Below are 24865 nucleotides of genomic sequence, written 5' to 3'. Positions count from 1 at the left end.
GACTCCCAAATGTATTTCCTTTGTATTCTTCAAGATACCAGAAATACCTTTTGTGAGGGAATGATCTATGGTTTTGAGAGGCAAAATAAGCTATTTCCTCTGAAAGTTTCTGGGACTGTAAATGCACATAATTTTTTTTTTCTGTACTAAATATCTCCATATTTTTATGCACAGTATCTTTTTCTCCGGCAACTGCATGATCATGTTAGCTAAATGTTGGTATAGGGTTTTACTTTGAGGCCTTCAGATATTTCTTCCATCCACCAAGAAAGACTGTGAAGATACTTTATCCTTTATGCTTTCAAGCCAAAAGGGGGAAAAAATTATAAAGATTAAAACTGCCAGAGAACCATAACCTCCACTCACGGACCTCAGAGGAAGCCACAAAAGAATAGCTGACAATAGCAATTTGTCTTAAATATGCCAATGCACTGCTCACACTCAAGACTCATTAAGCAGATCTGCAGCATTCAGTTCACATCTGATGTACTAGATCCCCAGAAAATGGATTTTTTTAACCTATTGGTGACACTGAAGCAGACTGGCCACTGCAGCTCTTAGCAAAAACAACATCAAACCTATCCTCCATGAGTCATGAAATGGCATTAAAAAAAGACCAAAATCTGTCCAGATATATTGCCCAGTTAATAGCGACTTCCGTAGAAACAATTCTGCTTCCAAATCAGAAACTAGATGAAAACACAGGGTTTTGGAGTATAAACTACCCCCTTACTCTGTACACTCCTTCACTCCCTTCCCCAGCAAGATATGATGAGAAGGTGCTTGATAATCTAGGCTTTGAATACAAATGACTAAACTCAATTTTGGTAGCAACATAACCTTGGAGAAGTTACTTTACTTGTCTGGGCTTAAATTTCTTCATCTTTAAAATGGAGATAATAGGATTATATGCTGTATAGAATTGTTGTGAAGAATAATGCACATAAGCTTTCACTTAGCATCTGACACAAGGTAGTGACCTATCAAAGTTTTTATTGTTATTGTTTTTAGTTACTGAAGGCCTACTAAGGTTAGAACACTCTCCCAGTGATGGTATAACATAAAAATAAGAATGAAGATGACTTCTCTCTGACCTCATTCCAAATCAGGGCTCCTAGAAACAACTTAGCCTTGTTCCATAGCCTTGGCTCAGAAATCCAACATGGATTATCCAGGTTCTATGCTTTCCTGACTTGAGGGACTGGTAGTCAGCTGACTAAAGATGATATACTGCCCTAGAAGCCAATAAAATGGCACGAAATTCCTTTACTGGCTCTGTTAAATATTGGTTGGGTCACATACACATTCTGTGCCTCTGTTTGCCTCGGTGAAAAGTGGAAGAAATAATATTTTACACGACTTCATGTGCAATTTCTTCCTTCTACCTCTTTCCTCTTTTTTTCATGGCCACATTTCTCAAAAGAGTAGCTCATGTTTTTCACTTCCCTCTCATTCCTCAATGAGCTTTGACCTAAAGTTGCATTGTTCCAATAATTAATTAAATGCTATTATATGTGTAAAGCACCCAACAGTGGCCAACACATGAGATACTACAGAAATGTCAGCTATTAATATCATTAATAGGCATTATCTAATAAATTGGTTGATAAAAGACCAGCAACAGCACACAATACCTTCTCTTTCTTCATGGTTGCATACATATTTTATGCTGTATATTACGTGCTATAATTGGAGAAGTCTCAGGATGTTTATCCAGCAAGACTCAATTATCTGTTATTTCTTCCTCTGTTCTCTGTTTTCATTTGATAGTAGAGATCTGGTTAATTATTTTCTAGCTATAATTATTATATCATTAATTTGCAGCACATAGCCATGTGACCCCCTCCTGTCATTTTAGCTACATAAACTCTAATATAGATAATTTTCAGAGAGGCAGAGAACGTGAGTTTTCCTTAAAATGGAAACCTACATATAGTAATTCTGGGCTATGCTTCTTACTGTCATTAAATCCATACAAAGACTTCCACTGGTGGCAACTTATCATTCCAAACTACATTTTGAAAAATCAGGAGTTTGTCAGAGACATAAGTAAACATTGTTAAAAGCAGCTTAATCCCAGAAGATGCTTATCTTAAAAGCTTTGATAAACATGTTAGTGTCAAAGAGGGTTTCAAGAAACCCTTAATGTGTATATAACCTCCATTAAGCTAACCTTACTCTAGCAAATATCCTGGAAACCCCAGAACACTAGGGTAGAGTTCATCCTTCTTTTGCCTTTATGGCACACTGCCCACTGAGCCAACAATGAGGGTATCCTCTCATCTTAATTTCTGGCCATTCGCCAACTCTCTTCTTGTTGAGATCTTGCCTATCCCTCAAAGGTTCTCTTTCTATGGTGCAAATATCCAGAGACTTCAACTGTGATTTTTTATACATTGTATAGCATTATACATGGAATCATTATGACTATAGTTAATTTATTCATGTGCCCTATCTCCCCAACTATACGTTAAACTCTATGAGGGCAGAGTCCCTATCTTTTCCATCCATGTGCATTCCTCCAGCAGTAGCACAGTACCTCAATAAATTACTGCGGCTTAACTGATAGGGTGAAGAAAGGAGTGGTGAGGAATAGAAGGAAGGAAGGACAAAAGGAAGAAAGGAAGAGAAGGAGGAACAGAAAGAAGGAAGGCAGGGAGGGAGGGAGGCAGGCAGTAAGAGAGGGAGGAAACACTGAACATTAATAAGTATTTCTAAGAATTGAAAAACCAAAAAGATTATGCCTGTCCTCAAAAAACTTTGCATCTAGCTGGGTAAACAGAAATACGTGTTTTTATGTATCAGGAGGCTAGAATAAGGTAACCTATATAACCACACAATCTAGTATTTGGCTTCTAAAAGAAATGCAATAGAGACTCAAAGAAGTTCTGTTGGGCTGCAGAATTGGAAAAGGTTTTTATAAAAAGGTGATTTTTTTTGCTAGAACTTGAAGAAAGTGGAGAATTGGAAAAGCAAAAAGAAAGAGGATGGCCAGTCCTAGACTGCTCCTTGATGCTCTATCTCATGTCTTCTCTTAGTTATTAGTAATTAATGAATTCTCATTTGAAGAGCACAGTGATTACAGCTTGACTTTCTTTCTTAGGCTTGGAGAATAATTTTCATCACAATAGAGAATAAACACTAATATTTAATGGGTATACTTAGTATGCATCAGGCCCTGTTCTAGGAGCTGAACATAAATTATTTAATCTAATCCTTATTAAAACCACTACTATCATGTCCACCCTATGGATAAGAAAATGGAAACAGAGAGGCTAAGCATCTAGCTCAAGACCACACAGTTAGAAGGCAACTAATCCAAGAATCTGGAAAAGCCAAAACTGAACCTTCTATTCCCTTCTCATTTTTCATTTTAGTGATAACAGTCTACCTGACAGCAAAATTTACTTTGATTTAAAGTAAGTTTTTGTCCATACATCCTACATCTGTGTTTTCAGAAGTCCAAACATTAGAAGATGAGGTAGCATGCAGCATTTCCATGTAGACCTGCAGATTCACACTCCACTCTTCTCCATCCTGCTCTATGCTTCAGCTGCTGACCTGTAGGACCTGCAGCAATGCTCCTGCTCTTTGGCTTAACAATGAGGTTATCCAAAGGAATGCATCAGCAGAGAATCAGAAAGGACAGATGTCAGGACACATAATCGCCATAGGCCTCACTATTGGACCCCTGATGTTGGCTGTGTCATCAACTAAAGGTAAAGGATTCTTGGTTATTCTCAATCTCTCTCTCTCTCTCTCCTACTCTCCTTTGCTCCCTCCCACCCTCGCTCTCTCTTTCTTTCTTTCTCTATCTCTCTTTCTTTCTCCCTTTCTCTTTCTTTCTTTTTCTCTTTATCCTTCTCTCCTCCTTTCCCCCTCTCTCTTTTTTTCTCTCATCATAATAGTTTTCTCCCCTTAACCTTTCAGGTCTGTGGGTGATATAATGTATGATTTTCTCTTTACCAGACTATAACAACCCTTGTTGCTTTTTCTATGCTCACACATTTATAAAATTCCCCTTTATTAAACTTCCCTCATCACAGAAGTTAGATGTGCCATAAGTTTCTGCAGGGAGGCTTACTCAGGTGATAAGTTTGTGATTTAGAACAATGATATTAAAGACATATGAAAAGGTCCAGATCTGAGGTATCCTAAAAGAAGTAACATAACTCAATGAAAGACTGATGTAGGTAATAAAACAGGAGAACATAAAAAAAAAAAAATCTTAGATTTTAGTAATTTTTGAGCCCAAGTAATTTGACAATACTGATAGAAATACAGACACCAATAAAGGAAGTTAGGACTTCTCATGTTACTGATTATCTATTTATCTCTTCATTTGAATGTCTGTTTGGGAGACTACAAAAGTGCTTTTTTGTTAAAAAAAATAAAACAACACAGATAAAATTGAAGTACCCTATGTTCCATGCTCCAGTTTTGTTCTACTAGTTTCATTATTATTCATAATTATACAAATGTAAATTTTTATGTTATATTTACTATTTCCATAATTTGATAACTTAAGATTGTCATTCAAAATTATGTTTTGGAACTCTATTCATGTTGACATGTATAGATCTGTCATCTAACAGTTATACAATAATCCACCATATGAATATGTGGTGAAAATATGAATATTTTCTTTATCTGTTTCTCTATTAACATATTTATCACTACAACAAACAATACTACAGTGAATCTCCCGCTATAAATCTCCTTATGAAAATTTCTGTAGGGTTTTTGTGGCATTGCGGGACCAAAAGAAAAAAGAAAATTAGTTTAGACACTTTGACTTTAAGGTACTGTGCCAAAGTGATATTTTAACAGCAGTCATAAGGAAAATAACAAAGAAGAAATTAAGAGAAAGATATTTCTGTTTGCAGTAGCTATACTTCTGTTTTTTTTTCCAGCTAGGATGTAATAATAGCACTGTTCACCAGCCCCTAAACCAGGCATCTTGCAATCATTATCTCATTTAATCTTCACACTTACCTTTCAAGTGATAACTGAAATTCACAAATGCCTCATTTTAGGTAATACTTCCAATCTCTGCTACAATGACATTTTAAAGACTTCTTTAAAGAGTATTTCTAGATTCACAGCAAAACTGAGAGGAAGATACAGAGATTTCCCACATACCTCCTGCCCCCACACATGCAGAGCTCCTTCGTTATCAACATGCCCGCCAGAGTGGTACATTTGTTATATCATAATCACCCAAAGTCCAATATTTACATTATCGTTCACTGTTGGTATTATACATTGTATGGGTTTGGACACATATACATATATCCAGCATTACGGTATCATAACAAGTATTTTCACTGTCCTAAAACTGCCCTACACTTTTTTTTATCAGAACAATTTAACAAATAGGAAATTCTAACTGTCTTAAGTGTATACTTTTTTAAAATCATTTTTCCGGTGCAAAGAATAGTCACTAACAAAAAACAAGAAACTTACAGGAGGTGGGGAAAGTAGAAGCTGGATAATTTACAAGCTAGTCAGCCCCAGGAGACCTTAAGAATTGACTCTACTTGAACTTATAAAATTAATTTGTCCTCCCAATGAGGGTTCCCTGATTTGAGGCAAAAAGATCCATTCTTCAATTAACTGTGGATGTCAAACTTGCCTCAGAAGCCCTCAATAACTCCAGAAGGTGAACTAAATTAGGATTCACCCTAGGTAAACATGGGCTGTATCTGTTAGAATCTTAACAAAAAAAAGTTACATTGTCAGGTAAATAAATTATTTTTTCCATGATAATTTTAGAACAAAGCAAAATATGAGAAAGAAAAAATGCCAATGTCCCTCCAACCCATTCAGAAAAGAAAGACAACAAAAACTAAGGATATACTGTATGGTGACTAACATAATATAATAAAAAATTATTATAAAAAATTACCCAGAGAGCTTTGTGGGTTTCCTTTTGTTTTCCTTTCTGCTATCTTTTCAAATTCATCCTTCTGTCAGTTCTCCAAATCAATATCCCGGAAAAAAGGAGCTACAGGGATAAGCAACAGAAACTAGTGCCTCTAGTAACACTAAAATCTGAGTTGAGGTTACCCTCATTCTATAGCCATGAAATACACTTTGTAGGAGCTGTGATTTGCCCGAGTTTCTGCCACTTTCTATACAAGGCCACCCAGTTTCTAATGAGGCCAACAATTAAGAACCTGTTGATGCTCCAAATTATTAAATGAGGAATAAAGTTTTCCTTAGGAGAGCTATATATAGAGTTAGCCTTAAGAATAGAGGCAGTAACAAGAAAGCAGTATCATTTTACAGTGGTGTGCTATTTTATTCACTCCTCACAATAGGTAGTGATCACTGAGGATCCTAGAACTGACATAAAACTGGCAAATGACAGTGTTGAGATGAATATGCAAGTCTTCTGACTCTGGTCCTTTCCCCACAATACTATCCTGCCTCGTTTCTAGTACATGTTTAATGGCTATATGTAAATAAAGACCTCCCTATATTGTGTATCCCATCTGTCTCCTAAACATCTGTCAGAACTGCCTTACCTTCCATGGAAGGTTCTTCAGCCTTCTGTTAGAAGAAATTATTCTCTATTAAAGTGCAAATAGAGAGAACCATATTTTTCTTTCAAATCTTTGACCTAGTAATTCAATTCTTGGGAATAATTCAACAGAAGCAAACTACTAAATATATAGTACAGAATGTTCTGTGATAACAAAAAGAAAAAGAAAGAAAGAGAAAGGCAGGTCAGAAAGGGATGGAAGGAAGAGAAAACAAATTCTGGAAATAATCCAAATGCCCAACAAGAGGGGAATAAACTTCAATATATCAAAGGCTAGAACAGTGGTTTTCAAACCATAGACTGCAATTCACAGGGAGTGATGAAAATATTGTAGTTGATCAAAAACAGCATTTTAAAATGAAATGGGTAAAAAAGAAAATAGAATGAAATGGAATAAAATGTAATGGAAAATATCGGAGTGCATCACCCCTTGGGAGGGTAAGAAGGTCTCATGAAACCTTATTTCCATGTAAATATGTATGGGTATATGTGTATATGTACACCTAAGTATGTTTATCAAATACAATGTAAAATTTATTTCTTAGTGTAGAGCATAGTCAAAAAATTTTGAAATGTACTGGCTTACGTTATTATCCATTCATTAAAATTTACTTGCAAGAAATCCTGGAGAATGTTTATAATAATGTTAAGGGGAACATAGGTCACAAAGTAGTATAGATACTATGGTGGCAATTATAGAAAAGATGAATGTATATAAGTTAATCACAGGAAAGAAATGAGCAAAAAAGAAAACAGATGTCCTAGGGAAATGTGATTATTATCTCTCATTTTATCTTTCATTTATAATTTGAAACAAACAGACCTACTCTACAATTAATTCTAGTTCAAATTTGCCTTAGACTCTGTCAATAATTCTAGTAAATAAAAGAAATCAAAATGCTCACCAAGCAAGCAAGGAACCAATTAACTAAGGAAACTTACAAATAGAACTAGAAGTCCAGGTACAAAAAATGTGACTGGTAGATGGAACAAAACATTTCTCGGACTAAGAACTTGTTTCTGTTCATACATACATCTATGCTCACATGCAAACGGAAGGAGGGATAACAGACTAAGCTATCTGTTGTTCATTTACATCTTAGCATTAATGTGTACATGGTCCCTTCCAGTAGAAGAATTAACCTGTATCAAGAATAGATGAAACTGCTAAGAGTTACTAAAAAAGTGAGAAGAAATTGTCAGAGGCATGAGAAGGTGCTGAGTTGTTTATCTTTAGCATCTTCTAGTACCTCTTTTCAGTTTACATTTTTCCTCCTTGATTTTGCTTAATACTGGCTGTCCTTTACAGAGAAATGCCTTAAGTGACCAACATAAAGGTCAATGAAAACTGTATCCAGTTAAACTACTTCATAAAGCCACCTTAGTGAGTCCAGAATCACTTTGGGTAAAAAAAAATCAAGATCAAACTCTCCTATTACACCACTGAACTTTTTGATCTAGGACAATTACTACCAATGAATAAAGAGAAAATTACTCACATTGGGGAAGGATATTAAGTCCTTTGGGTGACCTAGATGCCATGCAGAGCTCTCAATGGCAGAATCAAGGCTTTTATGTTCTCTATCACATCCCTGTGTAATCTACAGTTACAAACTTCTAGGACAAAAGAAAGGGGAAATGAGTCTAGACTCCCATGTAATGAAAGTATCTCTAAATTGTAAGTGTAATTTCCCCCAATTAAGGAAGGATGCTAGACAAGCCCAGCTTTATCAAATGTTAAGTATACATGTTCACATGATTTCAGAGTCCTTAATGTACTGCCCTCATGAATCAGGTGATTGAATGGCACTAGTAAATATAAATTATTGTTCTGTTGTTCATATCACATAGTGTCCTACTTTTCATAGATACCTTAAGTGGCCAACATAAAGATTAAAGATATTGATAGCAAGTTAATCCACTTCCTGAAGTCACCTCAGCTGGTCTGAAGTTACTTTGGGTAAGAAGAGGCTAAATTGGGGAGCTTTAACTTCCTGGTTAAAATTATAAGACATAGCAATATTTGGGAAAGCGTTCAATAATAAGATTTTGGTCTAAGATATACTATAGCTTTCAAGAATTTCAGAAGTTGAAAGCATCATTGAACTATGTGTCCATGTGGATTAGACACACACACACACACACACACACACACACACACACACACAGAGGGAATGAAAGATGGAGTTCAGTTCACAAACAAGAACAACTGCCTCTTTAAAATTCTTCCCATGTATTTAAAATATGCAGCCTTTTTTGGTGGGGAGAAATAATCTAGTCCTTGGGCTAGGTAAACAGGTTGTTTTCTTCCTGATTTTTATTTTAGCTAACTACATTCTTCCCATGCTTGAGTCTACTTTTGAATGAAATGATTTTATGTTTTAGTCTAAATGCCTTAATGCTGATTTTTCTAGACATGAAATTATATCTAAGAAATACACCACTAAAGACATCTATCTCATAAATAAATAATGACTAACTCTGGGCAATTTACTATCTGAGTTGGTAGGTCTTCTAGTGTGGAGCTCTATCAAGGGAAATCATTCTGAGGTTTAACAATTGTATTCTGGGAACAACAACAATAACAAAAAACAGGCACTTAGTTAAAAACAAGTAAACAAAAGTTACTGTTGTTTTTCATGAACTCCTAATCTATAGAAGTTGGTCCTTCTCAAAGTATCTACAAACTAATTATATCATTATGTCATTTGATTCCCACAATGTCTACAAGGTGGATCAGTCCAGGGTTAACACCATCCCCAATCTGTAGATGAAGACCATGAGACACAAAAAAGTTAACTGGCCTGTACAAGGTAACATAGAAAGTTAATGTAAAACAGGGATCAACCCAAATCTCCTGGTTGCTGATTTAATTTGTTACATCACAAAATGATTTGCTACATCACTTTACTTTCCATCATCAGGGTCCACGCTTTCCATATCCAAATGTCTTCAAGAAACATAGGAACACTGATTATTATTCCCCTGGATTCACCTTTCTCCTTGGCTCAGAATAAGCAATTTTTTCTAATAATTTTTTATTATATTATGTTAGTCACCATACAGTATATCCCTAGTTTTTGATGTAAAGTTCCATGATTCATTACTTGGATATAACACCCAGTGCACCATGCAATACGTGCCCTCCTTAATACCCATCACCAGCCTATCCCATTCCCCCACTCCCCTCCCCTCTGAAGCCCTCAGTTTGTTTCCCAGAGTCCATAGTCTGTCATGGTTCATTCCCCCTTCTGTTTACCCCCCCTTTCTTCTTCCCTTTCTTCTCCTACCGATCTTCCTACTTCTTATGTTCCATAAATGAGTGAAACCATACGATAATTGTCTTTCTCTGCTTGACTTATTTGCTTAGCACTGTCTCCTCCAGTGCCGTCCATGTTGCAGCAAATGTTGAGAAATCGTTCTTTCTGATGACTGAGTAATATTCCATTGTATATATGGACCACATCTCCTTAATCCAGTCATCTGTTGAAGGGCATCTCAGCTCCTTCCACGATTTAGCTATTGTGGACAATGCTGCTATGAACATTGGGGTGCATATGGCCCTTCTCTTCACTACGTCTGTATCTTTGGGGTAAATACCCAGTAGTGCAATTGCTGGATCATAGGATAGCTAAGAACCATCCTGCTCAAGAATGATTGAGTAAACCAAGGAAATTAAAAATCAATTTAAACAATTTATGGAGATCAACAAGAATGAAAACACAATGGTCCAAAACCTATGGGACACTGCAAAGGCAGTCCTAAAGGGAAAATACATAGCCATCCAAGCCTCACTCAAAAGAACAGAAAAATCTGAAATGCAGTTTTTATATTCTCACCTCAAGAAGCTGGAGCTGAAACAGAAGAACAGGCCTAACCCACACATGAGAAAGCAGTTGATCAAGATTAGAGCAGAGATCAATGAATTAGAAACCAGGAGCACAATAGAGCAGATAAACAGAACTAGAAGCTGGTTCTTTGAAAGAATAAATAAGATTGATAAGCCACTGGCCAGACTTATTCAAAAGAATACAGAAAGGACCCAAATTAACAAAATTATGAATGAAAGGGGAGAGGTCACAACCAACACCAATGAAATAGGAAGGATCATTAGAAACTTTTATCAACAACTTTATGCCAATAAATTAAACAACTTGGAAGAAATGGATGCCTTCCTGGAAACCTATAAACTACCAAGACTGAAACAGGAAGAAATTAATTATCTAAACGGACCGATTAATTATGAAGAGATTGACGCAGTGATCAAAAACCTCCCAAAAAACAAGAGTCCAGGGCCTGATGGATTCCCCGGGGAATTCTACCAAACATTCAAAGAAGAAATGATACCTATTCTCCTGAAGCTGTTTCAAAAAACAGAAACAGAAAGAAAACTACCAAACTCATTCTACGAGGCCAGTATTACCTTGATCCCCAAACCAGGCAAAGACCCCATCAAAAAGGAGAATTATAGACTGATATCTCTGATGAATATGGCGCCAAAATTGTCAACAAGATCCTAGCTAATAGGATCCAACAGTACATTAAAAGGATTATCCATCATGACCAAGTGGGATTCATCCTTGGGAGGCAAGGGTGGTTCAACATTCGCAAATCAATCAGTGTGACAGATCATATCAACAAGAAAAGAGTCAAGAACCATATGATCCTCTCAATTGATGCAGAAAAAGCATTTGACAAAATACATGATTAAAACACTTCAGAGTGTAGGAATAGAGGGTGCATTCATCAATTTCATAAAAGCCATCTATGAAAAGCCTACAGCAAATATCATTCTCAATGGGGAAAAGCTGGTAGCCTTTCCCTTAAGAATAAGCAATTTCTAACCACTACCACATGTGGTTGTTTTCCAGCAAAGTTTTCCCATAAATGACCTGAAATTTTCAAAAAAGATATCTATTGCTACATGGAGGTGTGAGGAAGCTTTTGGTTTTATCTTCCCATATCCCAGCTTGATCTATTAAATTTTGAACTCAGTGATTCTCTGAAGGTGTTTAAGATTCAGTGCTCAAATCCCAAATTTCTCAAGGGCCAGCAAGTCAAATTCATTTACACTTTGTCCCTGAGTTTCTTTCCTTTTTATTCCCTTTTTTATGTGAAAAGCAATAAAGCAGTGACCCTTGCTTTTCACTCAGAGCCTCTTTGGTCTGTACTTTAATCACTTCTTATCTGGTGTCTTCACTTAGGTTATCATGCTGAAAATAAGTGCTACACAACTATTTACTTCTTGCTGGACAATTCCAGCAATTTCTACCAAGTCAGTTTGATGCCTACTAAGATTGGCAGTTATAAAATCATGAGTCCAAATCTGCCATTACTTGGAAAGCTTATAAAGTCAGGGACATGGGATTGCAAAATACAAAGGAAAACTATTTGGGAAAACTATTTTGTATAAAACAAAGCTTGTGAACAGCTAATAAATCTTGAGTGAACAAAACAAAGCTTTAGTTAGAATCATATAATGGAAAATTCTTCAGTCATTAAAAGCAATGGTACAGATCTATATCTACTGACATGAGATGCTCATAGTATTTTATGGAACTGTATACAGTATGGCTCCATTCTTAACAATATGGCTCCATGAATAAAGAAAGTCTAAAAGTTGTTATTCTCTCTAAGCAGAGGACTTATAGGTTATTTTAGTTTTAAAAATTTGTTTATACTTCCTAGTTTTTCTACAATTAATTTATCTTCCTTACCTTATAATAATAGAAAAGTCAAAGCCTATCTGTGGAAAGTTAACTAAAGGATAGGTTACCAAAGCCATGGCCCTTCCTTTCCCATCCTTCAAACATGGGAAGGGTTACAGACTAAAATTAATGTAAAGGAAAACATCACATGGGACCAAATAGCAAATTATTCCTGGGGAGAAACTGAAATTATGATACATGCTAATTAACATTCAAGAAATTATAAATAGGTGAGCAAGGAGTTAAGGGCAGTTTCTTCCCCATCTTTTCTGCAACTTATTTTCTTGCTTCTCTCCTTTTTTGCTTTAGGAACACATAGGTGCTTTAGTGAAGAGAGGTTTGAACTTGGGAGTCAAAAGGCCTTGATTATCCTATTAGTCTCTCTTAATTGGGTAAGATCCACAACCTCAATAGGCTTTAGTTTCTTTATCAAGAATGAGGATTAGGGATGCGTACGTGGCTCAGTCAGTTAAGTGTCTGCCTTCAGCCCAGGTCATGATCCCCGGGTCCTGGGATTGAGTCCTGCATCAGGCTCCTTGCTCAGCAAAGAGTCTGCTTCTCCCTCTGCCTGCTGTTCCCCTTGCTTGTGCTCTCTCTCTGTGACAAATAAATAAAATCTTTAAAAATTTTTTTAAAAAAAGAATGAGGACAGTAACGCCTAACTCATGACGTTATTATGAGAATTCCCTGAGAAAATGTGTATGAAAATATGGAGCATGGAGTTAGAATTCAAAAAATAAAACTTAAACAGAATTTCTGCCCTGATTCTCACTTTGGTTTTCTGCTCCACCTGAAATAGAAATAGATATGGTAAGTCATCAGATTCTTGGATCTCATTTCCATGGACTACTTGGTGCCAATTAATATTCAGGTTGAGATCTGACAATAGCTATGCCTTGTAATCATCCCTCTATGCCACCCAGAGGCTCAGATGGGTTTAAATTTTGTTCAGCATACAAAACAGAATGCCTGTGTGTCTTTGTAGAAGGATTCTTGGCTTGAACTGAAGGTGTGTCCACTTCAATACTCAGCCATGTCAGGACAAATCTGGCTGTCTGTTAGGATAGGCCCTTGAGAATTTCATTCACATGAATGAATGGGACCTTTCTCTCTTAGCGAAGGATAGAAATTTTCTCCAGAGTTCTCTTTGGAAGTCTAAACATAATTACTTTTATCCTGTCTCTCCCTCCTCAGAAAAGTAAAAGAACATAGTGTATACACGAAACAAGAACAGGGTACTATGAAACAGAAAATATAAGAGAACAAAGAAGAGCCTTGGAGATTTAAACTGTGATTGTTCATCCACATTTAAAATGCAATAGAAGAGTTTAATGATTCAAAGAAATTTCCAGAAAATAGGACCAAAAAAATCAAAGAAATGGAAATATAAGAGGAAAGATAAGAAAGTTAGAGAATGAAGTCAAATATCTTAGTTCCAGAAAGAAGGATTGCCATTTATTTTCCTAATGAGCCTTTTAGTACTATTTGAATTTTTTAGATGTGCACATGAAGAGCATTTATTAAAAACAGAAATGAATTTTGAAATTATTTATACTCATTATAAACATTTTTTACATCTAATTTATTCAGTAACACCCCATAGTAACTATACTTCCTAAGTCAATACTGATCTTCTAAATGCCAAATCTTTTTTTTCCTCATTAAACTTTTGTTTTAATGGGTCTCAAAATTCTGTGACAGATTTTTGGTCAAACTGTTTCCATTAAAGTACTGATTTTAAAAACTAATAACTTAAAACTGCCACACAAACACAAAAACAAATGGTCCACAAAACATTCTCCTTTCCTTCCAAAGGTTTTACAATGCACTGTTATCAATAACCAGTCTTTTACTATTAAACCTAAAGGGCCAATTAACACAAACAGTTCTGAGACCATTCTTCCACAACTGATTAAGACTGGGGTGTCAGATATTGGGGCTAATATTCATTTAGCCTTCTGAGCTTTCTGGGCAGACTTGGTGACCTTGCCAGCTCCAGCTGCCTTCTTGTCCACTGCTCTGATGACACCCACAGCAACCATTTGTCTCATGTCACGAACAGCAAAATGACCCATAGTCAGAGAAGCTCTCAACACACATAGGCTTGCCAGGAATCATATCAGGAATGATAGCATCACCAGATTTCAAGAACTTGGGACTATCTTTCAACTTTTTTCCAGAACCACAATCTTCTCCTTCAGTTTAGCAAACTTGCAAGCAATGCGAGCTGTGTGACAATCTGGCACAGGTGCATATCCAGCACTGATCTGGCCTGGATGGTTCAGGATAATCACCTGAGCTGTGAAGCCAGCTCCTTCCCTTGGTGGGTCATTTTTGCTGTCACCAGCCACATTGCCATGATGAACATCTTTGAAAGATATATGCTTGACATTGAAGTCCACATTGTCCCCAGGAAGAGTCTCACTCAAAGCTTCATGGTGCATTTCAACAGACTTTACTTCAGTTGTAACATTGACTGGAGCAAAGGTGACCACCATGCCAGGTTTAAGAACACCAGTCTTCACTTGGCCCACAGGGACAGTACCAATACCACCAATTTTGTAGATGTCCTGGAGAGGCAGATGCAAGGGCTTGCCAGTTGAATGAGTTGGTGGCAGAATGTAATCCAGAGCTTCAAGCAGTGTGGTTCCACTGGCATTCCCATCTTTATGGGCGACTTTCCATCCCTTGAACCAAGGCATGTTAGCACTTGGCTCCAGCATGTTATCATTCCAAACAGAAATTGGCACAAATGCTACTGTGTCAGGGTTGTAGTTAATTTTCTTAATGTGGGTGTGACTTCCTTAATGATTTCCTTGTATCTCTTCTGGCTGTAGGGTGGCTCAGTGGAATCCATTTTGCTAACACCAACAATTAATTGTTTTACACCCAGTGTGTAAGCCAGAAGGGCATGCTCACAGGTCTGCCCATTCTTGGAGATACCTGCTTCAAATTCACCAATAATCAGGACAGCACAGTCAGGCTGAGATGTGCCCATACTCATGTTTTTAATAAAATCTCTGTGTCCTGGGGCATCAATGATGATCACATAATACTCAATGGTCTCAGATTTCCACAGGGAGATATCAATGGTAATACCACATTCATGTTCAGCTTTCAGTTGATCCAAGACCCAGGCATACGTGAAGGAGCTCTTTCTAATCTCAGTAGCCTCCTTCTCAAATTTTCAATGGTTCTTTTGTTGATCCCACCACATTTGTAGATCAAATGATCAGTAGTGGTAGACTTGCCTGAATCTACGTGTCCAGTGACGATGATGTTGATGTGAGGCTTCTCCTTTCCCATTTGGGTTAAGGTTTAATAGTGGTTTTCACAACACCTGTGTTCTGGTGGCAAAACCATTGTGAAAAAGCCTAAATGCCAAATCTAATGGGCTATTTTCAATACCCGACTACTGAAGAACAATGCAATATTTGCATTCAATCACTTCCCCATACTCTTTTAAATTCTAGGATGGAACTCTCCCCTAGCTCTCCTGTTCTTAGCTCAATATCACCATTGTTGATTTTTCTTGACATTACATTAAACTTTGATGCCCCTTAGGGTTCTGTCTTATAGTTATCCTTCTCTTAATCCATGTACTCTTATTGGATGACCTTACTCCCAAGTTTCAATTGCCAACCTATAACCCAGTGACTGCCAAATCTCTAACCCAACTATCTATATCTTTACCTGATGTCCTAAAAACACCTCAAATTTAGCATGTACAAAATTGACCTCATCATTTTCCCATTTCCCCCCAACTCCAAAACCCAAATCCACTCAGTCGGCTACATTCTTCATCCAGCATAATGGTCTGACCCAATTAGAAACCATGTGGTTATTCTCAACAACTCTCTCAACCTTCAGATGAGAAAGAGGTTTCACATTTAGCCTCCTCATCCATACCACCACTGCCTTATTTTAGCCCTAATGTTTCTCTTAAGATGACATTCTCTTCCCATGACAATTCATCCACTTTCTCTTCCTATGACAATTCATCCACTCCCTTCATTACTGCCAGTTATTTTCCTGAAAACCAAATCTGATCACATCTTGCTCCTACCTAAACCTTTCACTGGCTCATTATCAGTACAGTAGTCTTTTCCTGGCCTCAGAGTCCTTTTCACAGCCTGATTATATCCAGTCAATGTTATTTTAATACACACACACAACCTTTGCGGCACACACACTGAACTCCCCACCAGTCCCTGAATGCCTCAGGCTCTTTTATCACTTCATTCTGTTCACACTGCCTATAATTCCCTCCTCAATTTCTTCAACTGGAAAACTCATACTAATTTTTCAAGTAAGTGACTTTTTCTGTGAAGCCATGCAAATTAAGTTCTTCTTCCCCATTGCTCCCACAGCCCTGTGTTCTCATCTCTTGTGGCATTGTATGTTAGGCTCTGAATCTACAGGAAAAGGACACACACACATACAACTGTTCTCAATGTATTCAGCTAATGGCTAAATACAGAATTTAACAGAAGTGGCTGCATAGAGCAGAAGCACATGCCACTTACCCTTGAGCAGCTTGTTCCTTGTTCCTTGGTTCCCCATAGGCTGTCCAACTGCTACTGACCTCTACCTTTAAGTTGGGTATAGCCGTATTTGAGAAAGAACCTGAAATCTTGCTATACTACCACCCTTTTATACTTGGGCTTATACTGTCATTTCAGAAGAATTTATACTAACAAGCTATGATCTTCCTTTTTAGGAAATATTAGCAAACAACAGGCCATTCTTGTTTTTAAACCCAACTCAGGACGAGCACAGGCATATCCTCACAGATAGGAGAAAGCTGAGACAGGGCACAATGTCCATGAATAATGTCTTTGCCTGTAGATTTACAAACACAGAAAGTCTGTCTTCCTACACCACTAACATAAAAGTTGCCAGCTTTGTATTACAATTTATATATTTATGTTTCCACCTCTCTCACTGGATTGTGAAATTTCTGAAATCAAAGGTCATATATTATTCACATTTGTACACTCAGTGACAAGAGCAGCATTGGGCACCTAATACAACGTTCAATATATTTTGTTGAATAAGCCAATCTAAAACACCTTTCGAAATCAGGCTCTCTATAAAAATCTGTCAGGTTTCACAATCTGTGATTTTAGGCTCCTATAATTTGGCAAAGGTGGTAGAAAAAGGTATTTCAAAGAAGTAATCTTGAGCAGCTAAAATTATAGGATATTCATGATATCCTTGCACAAATCTGACCTGGAATACCAGCTTTGGTGTCTGCCCTGTGGGGAAAAAAATCATAACGCCTGGCCACCTGGAGTCACAATTATACCTGTAGGAAATTCAAGACCAAATGGTAAGCCAAAAGAAAGAAAGGGCACTCTAACATTGCAGATTTCAGATGAAAATGTCTGCGGAAGGTGATTTCCAAAATGCTACAAGGAGGATGATTGGGCCAGGTGAATTCTAGGTAGATCACTTTATCTAGGCTGACCAGGCTGCTGGTTCTACACTCTATCCTCCCCCCCTTCACAACGTCCCAAATTTGTAGTGTCAGAAAAACTTAACAGTTGAGTGTCAGACACACCTGATTTCCAAATTGGATACTACCATTTACTAATTGTATAACCATGGCTAAACTGCCAAAACTCTGTGAACTTCTGTGTCCTCATTGGTAAAAAGCAGAATTATTGTGAGGACATGAGGTAAATTATCTTAGATACTGAGCCCAATTCTCAGTTTATATTGGGCAATCCATCCCCGGTAGCAAATAGAAAATAACTGAACTACCAGAACTTACAGTATGGGATGGGAAATACTGGACTAGTCTTCAGGCTACGGTAAAAAATTTAGCAACAACACTGTGACCTGGGCTTGTCACATAACCATACAAGGACGTAGCTTCCTCAACTGGACTTGACTATTGAGAGTTTTTTTCTAGCCATCACTAGGTTTCAAGATTCCATATACCTAGTTTTATTGTCAGGCCCCCATTTCATGAATAACATCATTTTTAACAATGAAAAAACAGACCAGAATGATTAAATTACCTCCCCAATGTCAAATAGTTAATAAATTTCAAATTACTGCATACAAGATTCCATGCATAATTGTTAGATCTCATTTAATCTTCTCATAATAAGCATTATGCCTATTTGGGTAAATGGAAGTAGGTTTTTTTGCAAGGGTAACTACCTTCTAAAAATGACAGTCGCTTTTAATTAATAGAGTTGGGGACATTAACTTAAGGTAGACTCTTTATTTTGCCAAGAATCACCCAGGAGGCTCCTTGTAGCCTACAGACATAATTTTAAACGTAAATACCATGGTTCTCAAAAAGTTAAACAGAGAGTTACTATATGACCCAGCAATTCCATTTGTAGGTATATACATAAAAGAAATGAAAACAGGGACTCAAAAAGATGCTTGTACGTATATGTTCATAGTATCACTAGTCAAAATAGTCAAATAGTAGAAACAACTCAAAGGTTTACCAAAAGATAAATGAATAAATTGTGGTATATCCATACAATAGAGTATTATTTTGCCACAAAAAGAAATTAAGTACTGATACATGCTAAAATATGGATAAACCTCAAAAATACTATGCTAAATAAAACAAGCCAGACACAAAAGGTCACATATTATATGATTTCATTTATATGAACTATTCGGAATAGGCAAATCCATATAAACAGAAAGCATATTGGTGGTTGCTAGGGGCCTGGGACAGCATATGTGGGGAATGGAAAGTGCTTAATGAATACACAGTTTTATTTGGGGGTGATGAAAATGTTTTAGCACTAGATAGAGGTGGTGGTTCTACAAAACTGTGAATGTATTAAATGCCACCTGATTTGATGATTTTTAAGTGGTTTTATGTTATATGAATTTCACCTTATTAAGATAAAAGAGTACAGGCCTACTGAGATGAGGAGAATGTAACCTGGACAGGAGGATAAAAGAAAACTGCCATTAGGAACCTGAAGTCCTTTTAAGACCTCAACCCTAACATCAATTCCGAAGTTTAATGTTACTGCTGAAAGCGACTAACGTGGTTCTAGCAGGAAAGAACCCCAGGGCTAGCCGGAAAGAACCCCAAGGGCTAACTTTAAACTGCCTTTAAAAGGGGAGGGTCTCAGGGCCATTGCCCCGGCTCAACAGGACCTCAGTTGCTATTAGTGGAGACCAGGCTTTGGTGTGGCTGATACCCAACATCCCTATATCCACCACCCGGGCACCAGGGGAAAATGTGTGCCCACTCAGCCACAGATACACTCATTCTATAATTATATACCGAACACCTAGCTCATCAGTACCAGACATCGTTCTATAATTTGGGTATGACAGAGAGATGATCCATATTTTCATGGAATTTAAATAATACAGAATAAGATACATGAAAGACAAGAATAGAAGGAGGGTAAATTCAGACAAGATCACAGCTAGACGAAAAGATGGCAAAGTAATACAGAGGGAAGTAGATTGGAGGAGAGGTGCAGCAGAAGATAAGGTGGGCAAGGAAGCATTTTTGAAGAGGTGATATTTTAGATGAGTGAGACCTAGATCTTCAGAGTGAGGGTTGGGTGGGGGAGTCATACCACAGCACAGCAAAAATTAGCTTCACCAGTACAGATACTTTAGGTCACAAACTAACTCCTTACTAAGCTAACTTCTATATTCTACATACAGTAGACACTTAACAAATATCATTAAAGATCACAATGAGAGGGAAGGCTAAATGGCAACCAAAAGGCTTACTGTGGGGTGGGGGGGGGTTCAACTTTGTCTGTAGGAAGTAAATCCTTATCTACTACTCAGCTATAACTTCTAACAAGACTCAGAATTAAACAAATGTATTATACTTGTTGTATTGATCAAAGAGTCGGAAGCAGGGGCGCCTGGTTGGCACAGCGGTTGGGCGTCTGCCTTCGGCTCAGGGCGTTATGGGATCAAGCCCCACATCAGGCTCCTCCGCTATGAGCCTGCTTCTTCCTCTCCCACTCCCCCTGCTTGTGTTCCCTCTCTCGTTGGCTGTCTCTATCTCTGTCAAATAAATAAATAAAATCTTTAAAAAAAAAAAAAAAGAGTCGGAAGCAAAAATTCAGCCATTTTTAAACTTCGACGGTAAGCAGAAACACAACAGGGAGAAAAGAACCCTGAACTGGGAATTATGAGACCTCTGTTCTGCTCCCAAATTTGTCCTAACATTCTCTGCAAACGTAGGAAAGTCACTTCAACTATTTGCACTTCAATATCCTCTATACGAGGGGGAAATTTGGACTATATATCTCTGAGGTCTTTTTCCAGTACGTGGTTATATGCGGGCAGAGCACAGTAGGAATCAGAGGCAAAGGTGCAGCGCAGATATTGATCAGATATGGGGATTCATCCAAGTGGGTGATTTCTCTGGGGCATATATTGCTTTCCCCATCTTTACACCTACCCCGGTGCTTTTCAGATTCAGGTCCTTTTCTGACTTCTTTCCCTCCCTCTCTTTCCTTACCAGAATATTTGTGACTACTATGTGATAAATAAAATAGGATATACCAATAGCCAGAGGAAAAAACCACATCAACTTCTTTTTTTTCTCTCTCTGAAAAATAAAAATCCCACTTATGAGCAAATTAGCTTTACACATCACCACCCTGCATTTGGGAAGATAGAATAAATGGATTCTTCTTTAAAATGGAATTAAGACAATCCAATTCTACTCTTAAAAAATGATACAAGCATGCATTTGTCCACTCAATTTGATATTAGAAGGAAGAATTTTCCTATATATTGTGGAGTAAAAGAAGATTAGTTTGGTACAAATAATGTTTAAAACAGTGTTGTTCTCCTTCCTATAAATACAGACTATAAATCTTATTAATCAGACTTCATTTCCTCCCTTTGTGAATGTAAGATTTTAATTGTTCTAATCCCTTCCCTGTTGATTTCTTGCTACAATTTTACACAGCAGCAGGTCACCTCTTCCCTTTTCCAGAAATACATTAGCACAGTGCCATAGTCCTAAATAATATATTTTTTAATTGAGTGAGGAAAAAAAGAGGAAATCAACTCCGAAGTTCAGGGACCTAAAAATAGTCTTCCCTGGAAGGATACACATTTACTCATTGGAAGCTAAAGTTAATTAGCTTTGCCTTCACAACTAAGAAACAAAATCTCAAGATTCCATTTTTAAGAAACTTTATCTCCAAAGAAATCAATGTATTGACTGAAGAACACAATGTGTCTATACCTAAAATCAAAAAAAATTGGAAGGAAAAATGTTTACTGCTTGGTCACTGGAAGTTAATGTCTAATTACACTTATATAGCTATAATATAGGACAATTTTCTATAATATGGTACATATGAAAAATGCATTGGCTGAGATTCAAAGAACCTTGAGTCCCTGTTCAGTTGATAACTGCGTAATTCTGAATACATTATTTAATTCCTTTGGGTTTCATTTTTCTCATCTGTAAACAGTTGTAAAATAGTTGAGGAACCTCTCAGTAAAACCATTTTATGATCCTATAAATCTTCAAATATCTCTTAATAAAAAATATATACTTTGCATGTGTTTCATTAAAAATGTGGAGATAGTATAAAGCTGTGCTGTACAACACATTAGCCACACCAGCCACATATGGCTATTTTAATTTCAAATAATTAAAAATAAAATAAAACAAATTCAGTGTCTCAGGTATACTAGCCACATTTCAAATGCTCAAAAACCTGTATGTGGCCAGTTGTTATTATAATGGATAGGAAAGATTAAAGAATATTTTCATCATTACAGAAAGTCCTATTGGGCATTGCTAGTATGAAGGGACAGAAAAAGCACTGGGGTGTATTATCTTTATGGAGCCCTAAAAGAAATGTTTCCTTAGTCATAATAACTTGTGTTTGTTAAGACCTTTGGTTGCAAGAAGCAGAAGCTCATTTGAGCTAACTCTAGCAACAGAAGTTTAAGAATAAATGGATATGTCCACCCAAACAAAGGCACAAATATAGACACTTCCTTTAGTCAGAAAGGACTAAAACTGGCAAGTGGAAGGTTGTTAGATTTCAAAGAAGCCAAAAGTATTTGTGGCTGATAAAACTGATAATATAAGGAAAGTAGGAAACAAAGAAAAGTTAAATTGAAAAGGTATGTTTGAACCCATAATCATAAAAATACCTTTTTCACACCTCAGTGACTCAATGAAAGTAGCTGTACTTTTATCCCCTTCAGTCTCATGTGTACTCAGACTTTGATCTCTAATATTCTTCCCTACTATGTCACCAACACTTAACAGGGTAATTGATTCCATGTCTTACAGAAGAGCAAACTTACAGTGGATTTAGAAATCCATTGTTTCCAAAAAGCAAGCAGTGCTTCCAAGAATTCCAGAGGACAAAAGAGCCAGTTTAGAGGGTTCTCACTGACCGACTCACTGACCATTATTTGCTCATTGTTTGAGCAAATAATAATAAATTGAAACAAGCTGAATATATGAAAGGCCATGAGCCCATAAGGATACTCAGCAGAGAAAAATTAATGTAAAGAGTACCAAAATATAGTGACACAAAACTAGAATGAATACAATAGATAGTTGAACTTCCATTGATTTTAACAAGTAGGAAAGAAATAATACATAGAGATATTTATTCTTCTGGCAAGCATGTATGTCTATAAATCATACATAGGTACCAGCTTCTCTCCATGTCAGTAGGAAAGAGTGAAGTAATACATGTGAGCCAAAGAGCATTAGAAAAAGTAATATCCATGCACAAATAGGAAGAACAAATCCACATGGTTCACTATGACGACGAAGTAGAATGAAAGCCCTAAAGATGATTAGCTCTGACAACAGTGTATGTTCCAAGATGATCAATATCCCAGTGTTCTAAAGAAGCAAGAACATGACACATAATCACATCTTTACCTCCCAGGGAATGAAACCTGTAATTATAGCAAGTATACTAATTATAATAAATTGTAATAAGAAACATATTTTATATCAAACAATCATGGCAATATGGTGAGTTATAAACTTCATGCTATATAAAATAAAGAACAGACCATTTGTCAAGAAAGGAATCAAAGTTTTACTTCTTCCTTGCTGATTTGGATGCCTTTTATTTCTTTTCATTGTCTGATGGCTGTAGCTAGGATTTCCAGTACCATGTAAAATAACAGCGGTGAGAATGGACATCCCTGTCTCGTTTCAGACCATAGAGGAAAAGCTCTCAGTTGTTCCCCATTGGGGATGATTTTGATGTGTATTTTGCATATATGGCCTTTATTATGTTGAGGCGTGTTCCCTCTAAACCAACTTTGTTGAGGGTTTTTATCATAAATAGATGTTGTACTTTGTCAAATGTTTTTTTCTGTATCTACTGAAATGGTCATATGGTTCTTTTTTTTTTTTAAGATTGTATTTATTTATTTGACAGAGAGAGAGACAGTGAGGGAGGGAAGACAAGCAAGGGGAGTGGGAGAGGGAGAAGCAGGCTTCCCACTGAGCAGGGAGCCCGATGCGGGGCTCGATCCCAGGACCCCGGGATCATGACCTGAGCCGAAGGCAGATGCTTAACAACTGAGCCACCCAGGTGCCCCTGATCATATGGTTCTTATCCTTTCTTTTATTAATGTGGCCTATCAGGGTGATGATTTATGAATATTGAACCACCCTTGCAACCCAGGAATAAAACACACTTGATTGGGTTGAATGATTTTAATGTATTGTTGGATTCGGTTTGCTAGTATTTTATTGAGAATTTTTGCATCCATGTTCATCAGGGATATTGGCCAGTGGTTCTCTTTTTTAGTGGAGTCTTTATCTGGTTTTGGTATGATTCATAGAATGAATTTGGAAGTTTTCTTTTCTTTTCTATTTTTTGGAATAGTTTGAGAAGAATAGGTATTAACACTTTAAAAGTTTGGCAGAATTTGCCTGCCTGTGACACCATCTGGCCCTGAACTTTTGTTTCTTGGGAGTTTTTTGATTAGTGATTCAATTTCTTTGCTGGTTATCAGTCTGTTCGTTTTCTACTTCTTCCTGCTTCAGTTTTGGTAGTCTATATGTTTCTAGGAATTTATACATTTCTTCCAGGTTATCCAATGTGTTGGCATATGGTTTTTCATAATATTCTCTTGTAATTGTTTGTACTTCTGTCATATAAGGCATCCAAATTGACAAGGAAGAAGTAAAACTTTCACTGTTTGCAGATGACATGATAGTCTATATAGAAAACCCAAAGGACTCCACCAAAAAACTGCTAGAACGTATATAAGAATTCAGTAGAATGGCAGGATAAAAAATCAACCTAGAGAAATCTGTTGCATTTCTATACACCAATAATGAAGCAACAGAAAGAGAAGTTAAGGAATCAATCCCATTTACAATTGCACCAAAAACAATAAGATATCCAGGGATAAACCTAACTAAAGATGTTAAGGATCCATACTCTGAAAACTATAAAACACTGATGAAAGAGAAAAAGAAACTGAAGATGACACAAAGAAATGAAAAAATATTCCATGTTCATGGATTGGAAGAACAAATATTGTCAAAATGTCTATACTACCCAAAGCAATCTACACATTTAATGCAATCCCTATCAAAATACCAACAGCATATTTCACAGAGCTAGAACAA

The 24865-nt window shown here is 36.9% G+C and overlaps 1 long non-coding RNA gene and 1 pseudogene across 1 annotated transcript in view; both read right to left on the bottom strand.

The window, feature by feature from the left end:
* The window catches only part of LOC123799163 (uncharacterized), a 601123-nt gene that overhangs the window by 421441 nt on the left and 154817 nt on the right, over window positions 1-24865 (bottom strand). The gene's annotated exons all lie outside the window — the stretch shown is intronic.
* On the bottom strand, window positions 13879-15576 carry LOC123799159 (elongation factor 1-alpha 1 pseudogene; annotated as a pseudogene).

This window comes from Ursus americanus, chromosome 14 (assembly GCF_024610735.1).
Source record: "Ursus americanus isolate L20-20 chromosome 14, mUrsAme1.1.p, whole genome shotgun sequence".
Lineage (NCBI taxonomy): Eukaryota > Metazoa > Chordata > Mammalia > Carnivora > Ursidae > Ursus > Ursus americanus.
This window is presented reverse-complemented; position numbering and strand designations above follow the sequence as displayed.